The sequence below is a fragment of the Salvelinus sp. IW2-2015 genome, unplaced genomic scaffold (assembly GCF_002910315.2).
Source record: "Salvelinus sp. IW2-2015 unplaced genomic scaffold, ASM291031v2 Un_scaffold1998, whole genome shotgun sequence".
Lineage (NCBI taxonomy): Eukaryota > Metazoa > Chordata > Actinopteri > Salmoniformes > Salmonidae > Salvelinus > Salvelinus sp. IW2-2015.
In genome coordinates, this window is record NW_019943348.1 from 117,278 (window position 1) to 127,591 (window position 10,314).

General features: G+C 44.4%; 1 protein-coding gene across 1 annotated transcript in view; it reads right to left on the reverse strand.

Annotated features, from left to right (window-relative positions):
* The window catches only part of LOC112072672 (guanine nucleotide-binding protein G(I)/G(S)/G(O) subunit gamma-4-like), a 14,425-nt gene extending 8,073 nt beyond the window's left edge, over window positions 1–6,352 (reverse strand). Inside the window, exon 1 of the mRNA XM_024140058.1 lies at window positions 6,106–6,352. The gene's annotated coding sequence lies outside the window, so the exon portion shown is untranslated. The remainder of the gene's footprint in view (window positions 1–6,105) is intronic.
* Between the last annotated feature and the right edge of the window lie 3,962 nt (window positions 6,353–10,314).

Below are 10,314 nucleotides of genomic sequence, written 5' to 3' on the forward strand. Positions count from 1 at the left end.
TGGGTTAGACTGTGGAGTTAGACTGGTTAGACGTGGAGTTAGGGTTATTGATCTAGGGTTGACTTGTGAGTTAGGGTTAGACTGTTGAGTTTGGTTGACTGTGGAGTTACGTTAGACGGGTTAGACTTGGAGTTAGGTTAGACTGGTGGACTTAGGGTTAGACTGGGTTAGACTGTGGAGTTAGGGTTAGACTGTGGAGTTTGGGTTAGACTGGTAGACTGTGAGTTAGGGTTAGACTGTGGTGTTAGGGTTGAGACTGGGTTAGACTGTGGAGTTAGGGTTAGACTGTGGAGTTAGGGTTAGACTGGGTTAGACGTGGAGTTAGGGTTAGACTGTGGAGTTTGGGTTAGACTGTGGTTAGGTTAGACGGGTTAGACTGTGAGGTATGAGTGTTAGACTGGGTTAGACTGTGGATTAGGTTAGACTGTGGAGTTGGGTTAGACTGGGTTAGACTGTGGAGTTAGGTTAGACTGGGGTTAGACTGTGGAGTTTGTTTAGACTGGGTTAGACTGTGGAGGGTTAGACTGGGTTAGACTGTGGAGTTAGACTGGGTTAGACTGTGGAGTTAGGGTTAGACTGGGTTAGACTGTGGAGTTAGGGTTAGACTGGGTTTAGACTGTGGAGTTGGTTAGACTGGGTTAACTGTGGAGTTTAGACTGGGTTAGACTGTGAGTTAGACTGGGTTAGACTGTTGGGAGTTAGATTGGGTTAGACTGTTGGAGTTAGACTGGGTTAGACTGTGAGTTAGACTGGTTAGACTGTGGAGTTAGACGTGGGTAGACTGTGGAGTAGACTGGTTAGACTGTGAGTTAGACTGGGTTAGACTGTGAGTTAGACTGGGTTAGACTGTGGAGTTAGACTGGTTAGACTGTGGAGTTAGACTGGTTTAGACTGTGGAGTTAGGGTTAGACTGTGGAGTTAGGGTTAGACTGTGGATTAGGGTTAGACGTGGATTAGGTTAGACTGTTGGAGTTAGGGTTAGAACTGGGTTAGACTGTGGAGTTAGGTTAGACTGTTGGACTGTGGAGTTAGGTTAGACTGGGTTAGACTGTGGAGTTGGGTTAGACTGGTTAGACTGTGGAGTTAGGGTTAGACTGGGTTAGACTGTGAGTTAGGTTAGACTGGGTTAGACGGTGAGTAGGGTTAGACTGTGGAGTTAGGGAGACTGGGTTAGACTGTGGAGTTAGAGGTTAGACTGTGGATTAGGTTAGACTGTGGAGTTAGGGTTAGACTGGGTTAGACTGTGGAGTTAGGTTAGATGGGTTAGACTGTGGAGTTAGGTTAGGACGTGGTGTTGGGTTAGACTGGGTTAGACTGTGGTGTTAGGGTTAGACTGGGTTAGACTGTGGAGTTTGGGTTAGACTGGGTTAGACTGTGGAGTTGGGTTAGACTGGGTTAGACTGTGGAGTTTGGTTAGACTGGGTTAGACTGTGGTGTTAGGGTTAGACTGTGGTTAGTTAGACTGGAGTTAGGGTTAGACTAGTTAGGGTTAGACTGGTTAGACTGTGGAGTTAGGGTTAGACTGGGTTAGACTGTGGAGTTAGGGTTAGACTGTGGTGTTAGGGTTAGACTGGGTAGACTGTGGAGTTAGGTTAGACTGGGTTAACGTGGAGTTAGGTTAGACTGGTTAGACTGGGAGTTAGGGTTGACTGTGGTGTTAGGGTTAGACTGTGGAGTTAGGGTTAGACTGGGTTAGACTGTGGAGTTAGGGTTAGACTGTGGAGTTTTGGGTTAGACTGGAGTTGGGTTAGACTGGAGTTGGGTTAGACTGGAGTTTGGGTAGACTGGTTAGACTGTGGAGTTAGGGGTTAGACTGTGGAGTTTGGGTTAGATGGGTAGACTGTGGAGTTAGGTTAGACTGGTTAGACTGTGGAGTTTGGGTTAGACTGGGTTAGACTTGGAGTTTAGGTTAGACTGGGTTAGACTGTGGAGTTTGGGTAGACTGGGTTAGACTGTGGTTTAGGGTTAGACTGTGGTGTAGGTGTAGACTGGAGTTAGGGTTAGACTGGATAGGTTAGACGGGTTAGACTGTGGAGTTAGGGTTAGACTGGGTTAGACTGTGGGAGTTAGGGTTAGACTGTGGTTTAGGGTTAGACTGGGTTAGACTGTGAGGAGTTAGGTTAGACTGGGTTAGACTGTGGATTAGGTTAGACTGGGTTAGACTGTGGAGTTAGGGTTAGACTGTGTGTTAGGTTAGACTGTGGAGTTAGGGTTGACTGGGTTAGACTGTGGAGTTAGGTTAGACTTGGAGTTGGTTAGAACTGGAGTTTGGTTAGACTGGAGTTTGGGTTAGACTGATTTGGGTTAGACTGGGTTAGACTGTGAGTTAGGGTTAGACTGTGGAGTTGTGGTTAGCAGGGTTAGACTGTGGAGTTAGGGTTAGACGGTTTTAGACTGTGGAGTTGGGTTAGACTGGGTTAGACTGTGGAGTTTAGGTTAGACTGGGTTAGACTGTGGTTGTTTAGGTTAGACTGGGTTAGACTGTGGAGTTTGGGTTAGACTGGGGAGTTTGGGTTAGACTGGGTTAGACTGTGGAGTTTGGGTTAGACTGGGTTAGACTGTGAGTTTAGATTAGACTGGTTAGACTGTTTAGGGTTAGACTGGTTAGACTGTGGAGTTTGGGTTAGACTGGGGAGTTTGGTGTAGACTGGGTTAGACTGTGGAGTTGGGTTAGACTGGGTTAGACTGTGGAGTTTGGGTTAGACTGGGTTAGACTGTGGAGTTGGTTAGACGGTTAGACGTGAGTTTGGTTAGACTGGGTTAGACTGTGGTGTTAGGGTTAGACTGGAGTTAGGGTTAGACTGGAGTTAGGGTTAGACTGGGTTAGGGTTAGACTGGGTAGGGTTAGACTGGAGTTAGGTTAGACTGGTTAGGTTAGACTGGTTAGGTTAGACTGGAATAGACTGTGGAGTTAGGGTTAGAATGGAATAGACTGGGTTAGACTACTGGTTGGAATCCCCTCAGGCTGATGTAGAGCTGGTTGGAATGCCCCTCAGGGCTGATGTAGAGCTGGTGATGCCAGGCTGTAAGCTTGGAATGCCCCTCAGGCTGATGTAGAGCTGGTTGGAATGCCCCTCAGGGCTGATGTAGAGCTGGTTTGGAATGCCCCTCAGGGCTGATGTAGAGCTGGTTGGAATGCCCTGCCAGGTCATCGTCATGAAGGACAACATCTCACCCAGCCTCTTGACCCCATGTGTCTTTGTACTGCCAGTCATCTCATGAAGGACAACATCAACACTCACCCAGCCTCTTGACCCCATGTTGTCTTTGTACTGCCAGGTCATCGTCATGAAGGACAACATCAACACTCACCCAGCCTCTTGACCCCATGTGTCTTTGTACTGCCAGGTCATCGTCATGAAGGACAACATCAACACTCACCCAGCCTCTTGACTCCATGGTCTTTGTACTGCCAGGTCATCGTCATGAAGGACAACATCACTCACCCAGCCTCTTGACTCCATGTGTCTTTGTACTGCCAGGTCATCGTCTATGAAGGACAACATCACTCACCCAGCCTCTTGACCCCATGTGTCTTTGTACTGCCAGGTCATCGTCATGAAGGACAACATCACTCACCCAGCCTCTTGACTCCATGTGTTTTTGTACTGCCAGGTCATCGTCATAAGGAAAAACATAACTCCACAGTCTAACCCAGTCTAACCCAAACTCCACAGTCTAACCCAAACTCCACAGTCTAACCCTAACTCCACAGTCTAACCCAGTCTAACCCTAACTCCACAGTCTAACCCTAACTCCACAGTCTAACCCTAACTCCACAGTCTAACCCAGTCTAACCCTAACTCCACAGTGTAACTCCACAGTCTAGAGACGTTGCTGTTGAGAGTCAGTTTGACCTCTTCTTTTCTACCAGAGATATCACCTAGACGCTTGGACTTGTAAGGTTGTTCATCATTTTTCTTCATAATGGGGACAATTTTAGTCAGTGGGGAGGAGATGTTGTATATGTCTCTTTCTATATACAGAGCATTAAGAAAGTATTCAGACCGCTTGACTTTTTCCACATTGTGTTACATTACAGCCTTATTCTAAAATTGATTAAATCGTTTTTTCCCTCATTGATCTACACACAATAGCCCATAATGAGAAATGAAAAACTGGTTTTTAGAGATTTGTAAAAAAATAAAATATAAAAATAAAAACTGAAATATTAAATTTACATAAGTATTCAGACCCTTTACTCAGTACTTTGTTGATGTACCTTTGGCAGTGATTACAGCCTCGAGTCTTCTTGGGTATGATGCTACCAGCTTGGCCCACTTGTATTTGGGGAGTTTCTCCCATTCTTCTCTGCACATCCTCTCAAGCTCTGTCAGGTTGGATGGGGAGCATTGCTGCACAACTATTTTCATGTTCGATCGGGTTCAAGTCTGTTCTCTGGCTGGGACACTCAAGGACATTCAGAGACTTGTCCTGAAGCCACTCCTGCGTTGTCTTGGCTGTGTGCTTAGGGTCTTTGTCCTGTTGGAAGGTGAATCTTCTCCCCAGTCTGAGGTCCTGAGCACTCTGGAGACGGTTTTCATCAAGGATCTCTTCGTACTTAGCTCCATCTTTCCCTCGATCCTGACTAGTCTCCCAGTCCCTACTGCTGAAAACATCCCCACAGCATGATGCTGCCACCACCATGCTTCACCGTAGGGATGGTGCCAGGTTTCCTCCAGATGTGACTCTGGGCATTCAGGCCAAGGAGTTCAAACTTTGTTTCATCAGACCAGAGAATCTTGTTTTTCATGGTCTGACAGTCATTTAGGGGCTTTTTAGCAAACTCCAAGCGGACTGTCATGTGCCTTTTACTGAGGAGTGGCTTCCATCTGGCCACTCTGCCATAAAGGCCTGATTGGTGGAGTGCTGCAGAGATGGTTGTCCTTCTGGAATGTTCTCCCATCTCCACAGAGGAACTCTGGAGCTCTGTCAGAGTGACACTCGGGTTCTTGGTCACCTGTCTGACCAAGGCTCCGCTGGGCGGCCAGCTCTAGGAAGAGTTTTGGTGGTTCCAAACTTCTTCCATTTAAGGATGATGGAGTTCACTGTGTTCTTGGGTACCTTCAATGCTCCAGACATGTTTTAGTACCCTTCCCCAGATCTGTGGCTTGACACAATCCTGTCTTGGAGCTCTAAAGACAATTACTTCAACCTTATCGCTTGATTTTTTGCTCTGACATGCACTGTCAAGTGTGGGACCTTATATAGACAGGTGTGTGCCTTTCCAAATCATGTCCAATCAATTTAATTTACCACAGGTGGACTCCAATCAAGTTGTAGAAACATCTCAAGGAAGATCAATGGAAACAGGATGCACCTGACCTCAATTTCGAAATCTTATAGCAAAGGGTCTGAATACTTAAGGAAATAAGGTATTTTTAATACAGTGGTATTTCTGTTCTTCATGTTTCATAAATTTGCAAAAAATGTCTAAACCTGTTTTCGCTTCGTCATTATGGGGTGTTGTGTGTAGATTGAAGAGTAAACATTTTAAAAATCCATTTTAGAATAAGGCTGTAACTTAACAAAATGAGGAAACAGTCAAGGGGTCTGAATACTTTCTGAATGCCCTGTACGTGGTTGAACTGAAATCCTGCCATCTCAACATTTGTTCATTGTTATAATGACATGGTTACATAACTAGGCTACTAGGTTATTCAATTGAATCATTTCCCAAAACAACCTGTTATAACCCGGTACCCACTGATAATGTTGCTACAGACCCGGTCATCATCTTTTATCATCTAGCTACAGTGTAATAACCTACCCCCCCCACACACACACACCATTATAATCAGAGACTATAAGCACTAAATATATAGCCTTAATTATAGGGCTTATTCAACCAGATCTAACGGTGGAACTAAGGCGCTGCATAAGGTTATTTATCACCACGGCAGTGGTGTTCTCCTGCTTATTACCCCCCCCCCCCCCCCTTCCTTAACCTTACAATGATTTAGATGACTTTAAAAGCCAATAACCTATAAATCCACTACTGTTTCATAATTAACATTTCCAAATGAACTTACAATATTTGAATATATCATAACGCATGTAGGAGCCCTGAAAACAACTGTTATGAACGCGATTTGTTTCACCCACCTGAAATGATGCCAGTGATGATTCCAGTATAGACAATTGCGGACGTGACTCCACCCAACAAAGGGACCTGTCAAATATCACACCGATGAGGATGAACGATCTCGAAAAGGAAACCCCGGAACGTTCCAGACCGGATGGAATGACGACAGACCACGAAGCACGATATGTATTATTGTTGACGGTGAGCTACCGGCTATTGTCTCATCAGCCGCTTGCTGTGCCGTTTCTCTCCCCAAAATGTCCCTTGTCTTTATGCATATTCCGTTTGAGGAGGGAGCTCCATCAGGAGGCAGCTTGATCCGGAGGTGAGAGAATTACGCATTCAGCTGGGGGAGACCTCGCTATGACGAGGAAATATGGGTCAGGCCCGTCTGTCGCCAGCTGCTGAAGCGGGACCAAACACTTGGCGGTTGGAACAGAACAGGTTGGCTTGAGGAAGGAATCAGAGGCGTCATGCCAATAGGGGGCACAGGGGCATGTGCCCCCAGATGTGTCCCTTAAAATGTTTTATAATTCACGAAATAATTGGTACATTATTTTGTTGTTATTTCTCTGTAATACTACGAGCCACCTAGCAATTGTATAAAGTTGGCTTAAGCTAGCCCAGATAGGTTCCCAATCTCCCGAACTCATAACTAACGTTAGCTACCAAGTAGCCAGCTTGTCTAAGTTTCTTAGCTGGAAAGCAATTATTACATTTACTAAATAATACTGACATTCCTTTCAATCTTTTACTCAGATTTGAGCAGAGAAGCATATTTTGTTTCTTTACAAAATAACCACCAGTCAGGAGGATACAGACAGCTTGAGAGGTATGTTTATACAGTACCAGTCAAAACGTTGGACACACCTACTCATTCAAGGGTTTTTCTTTATTTTTACTATTTTCTAGATTGTAGAATAATAGTGAAGACATCAAAACTATGAAATAAAACATGGAATATAATGTAGTAACCAAAAAAAGTGTGAAACAAATCAAAATATATATTTTCTATTATTCTTTAAAGTAGCCACCCTTTGCCTTGATGACAGCTTTGCACACTCTTGTCGTTCTCTCAACCAGCTTCACCTGTAATGCTTTTCCAACAGTCTTGAAGGAGTTCCCACATACAGTTGAAGTCGGAAGTTTACATACACCTTAGCCAAATACATTTAAACTCAGTTTTTAACAATTCCTGACATTTAATCCTAGTAAAAATTCCCTGTTTTAGGTCAGTTAGGATCACCACTTTATTTTAAGAATGTGAAATGTCAGAATAATAGTAGAGAGAATGATTTATTTAAGCTTTTATTTCTTTCATAACATTCCCAGTGGGTCAGAAGTTTACATACACTCAATTCGTATTTGGTAGCATTGCCTTTTAATTGCTTAACTTGGGTCAAACGTTTCGGGTAGCCTTCCACAATAAGTTGGGTGAATTTTGGCCCATTCCTCCTGACAGAGCTGGTGTAACTGAGGTTAGGTTTGTAGGCCTCCTTGCTCGCACACGCTTTTCAGGTTCACAAATGCATGGGATTGAGGTTAGGGCTTGTGATGGCCACTCTAATACCTTGACTTTGTGTCCTAAGCCATTTTGCCACAACTTTGGAAGTATGCTTGGGTCATTGTCCATTTGGAAGACCCATTTGTGACTAAGCTTTAACTTCCTGACTGATGTTCTGAGATGTTGCTTTCAATATATCCACATCATTTTCCTACCTCATGATGCCATCTATTTGGTGAAGTGCACCAGTCCCTCCTGCAGCAAAACACCCCCACAACATGATGCTGCCACCCCCGTGCTTCACAGTTGGGATGGTGTTCTTTGGCTTGCAAGCCTCCCCCTTTTTCCTCCAAACATAACGATGGTCATTATGGCCAAACAGTTCTATTTTTGTTTCATCAGAACAGAGGACATTTCTCGAAAAAGTACGATCTTTGTCCCCATGTGCAGTTGCAAACCGTAGTCTGGCTTTTTTATGGCGGTTTTGGAGCAGTGGCTTCTTCCTTGCTGATCGGCCTTTCAGGTTATGTCAATATAGGACTCGTTTTACTGTGGATATACATACTTTGTACCTGTTTCCTCTAGCATCTTCACAAGGTCCTTTGCTGTTGTTCTGGGATTGATTTGCACTTTTCGCACCAAAGTACGTTCATCTCTAGGAGACAGAACGCATCTCCTTCCTGAGCGGTATGACGGCTGCGTTGTCCCAGGGTGTTTATACTTGCGTACTATTGTTTGTACAGATGAACATGGTACCTTCAGGCGTTTGGAAATTGCTCCCAAGGATGAACCAGACTTGTGGAGGGTCTATAATTTTTTTTCTGAGGTCTTTGCTGATTTTCTTTTGATTTTCCCATGATGTCAAACAAAGAGGCACTGAGTTTGAAGGTAGGCCTTGAAATACATCCACAGGTACACYTCCAATTGACTCAAATTATGTCAATTAGCCTATCAGAAGCTTCTAACGCCATGACATCATTTTCTGGACTTTTCCAAGCTGTTTAAAGACACAGTCAACTTGGTGAATGTAAACTTCTGACCCACTTGAATTGTGATACAGTGAAATAATATGTCTGTAAACAATTGTTGGAAAAGTTACTTGTGTCATGCACAAAGTAGATGTCCTAACTGACTTGCCAAAACTATAGTTTGTTAACAAGACCTTTGTGGAGTGGTTGAAAAATGAGTTTTAATGACTCCAACCTAAGTGTATGTAAACTTCCTACTTCAACTGTATGCTGAGCACTTGTTGGCTGCTTTTCCTTCACTCTTGAACCCATCCCAAACCATTTCAATTGGGTTGAGGTCAGGTGATTGTGGAGGCCAGGTCATCTGATGCAGCACTCCGTCACTCTCCTTCTTGGTTAAATAGCCCTTAGAGAGTTACTGAAAGGCACACAGAAAACAGGAGCTCCACTATGGTGCTTTTAAACATCATCAAATCACCTCTGCTTTGTCTAATAGTGACAACTTAAACCAAAACATTTTAGTCAAATCAACATAAGCTAAATATGATGTGGCTGTCCATGGCTCTGATTTCTTTGTGTGTGTGTGTGTGTGCGTGCGCTCGTGCAAGTAAAAAAACATGTTGACTCACCTTACTTATAGAGAAACGCCATCCTCCTCACTTTCATGTTGACAAAACGGTCTCGCACTCTGTCATACAGTACACACTTTTAGCTTTTGTTGTCCTAGGCTACCTGGCTAAAATGCTTGCTCGATAACATGGGCAACGCTTGCTAGTTAACATTAGCCTTCTACATCTAGCTACATATTGAACTTCCCTCCTCTCAGGCCAGGGGCACAACAATGTATGAATTAATGGTTGAATCAGAATCACCATTATAATCAATTGCCAGTACGGAGAATTAAGTAAAACCACAAGTCCAAATCCCTATCTCCATCCATGGCTACTTTAGGAAAGGGCCCATTTTACTGTAGCTAGCTGGCTAATTAGCCACCGGAGGATAACAACACAACGAGATGCCACAGTTTTTCTGTCAATGAGATTTGATAGGAGTGAGGTCTTTAATGGTAGTGGCCAGACGGAAGCCACTCCTCAGTAAAAAGCACATAACAGCCCGCTTGGAGTTTGCCAAAAGGCACCTAAAGACTCTCAGACCATGAAAAACAAGATTCTCTGGTATGATGAAACCAAGATTGATTCTTTGGCCTGAATGCCAAACGGCACGTCTGGAGGAAACCTGGCACCATCCCTACAGTGAAGCATGGTGGTGGCAGCATCGTGCTGTGGGAATGTTTTTCAGTGGCAGGAAATGGGAGACTAGTCAGGACGGATGCAAAGATGAACGGAGCAAAGTACAGAGAGATCCTTAATAAAAACCTGCTCCATAGCACTCAGGGCCTTCAGACTGGGGCGAAGATTCACCTTCCAACAGAACAACGACCCAAAGCACACAGCCAAGACAACGCAGGAGTGGCTTCGGGACAAGTCAGAGCCCGGACTTGAACCCAATCAAACATCTCAGAAGAGACCTGCAAATAGCTGTGCAGCGACATTCCCCATCCAACCTGACAGAGCTTGAGAGGATGTGCAGAGAAGAATGGGAGAAACTCCCCAAATACAGGTGTGCCAAGCTGGTAGCATCATACCCAAGAAGACTCAAGGCTGTAATCGCTGCCAAAGGTGCTTCAACAAAGTACTGAGGAAGGGGTCTGAATAATTCTTCATGTGAAAAAGTAAGTACACCCCCTGGAAAGTTGT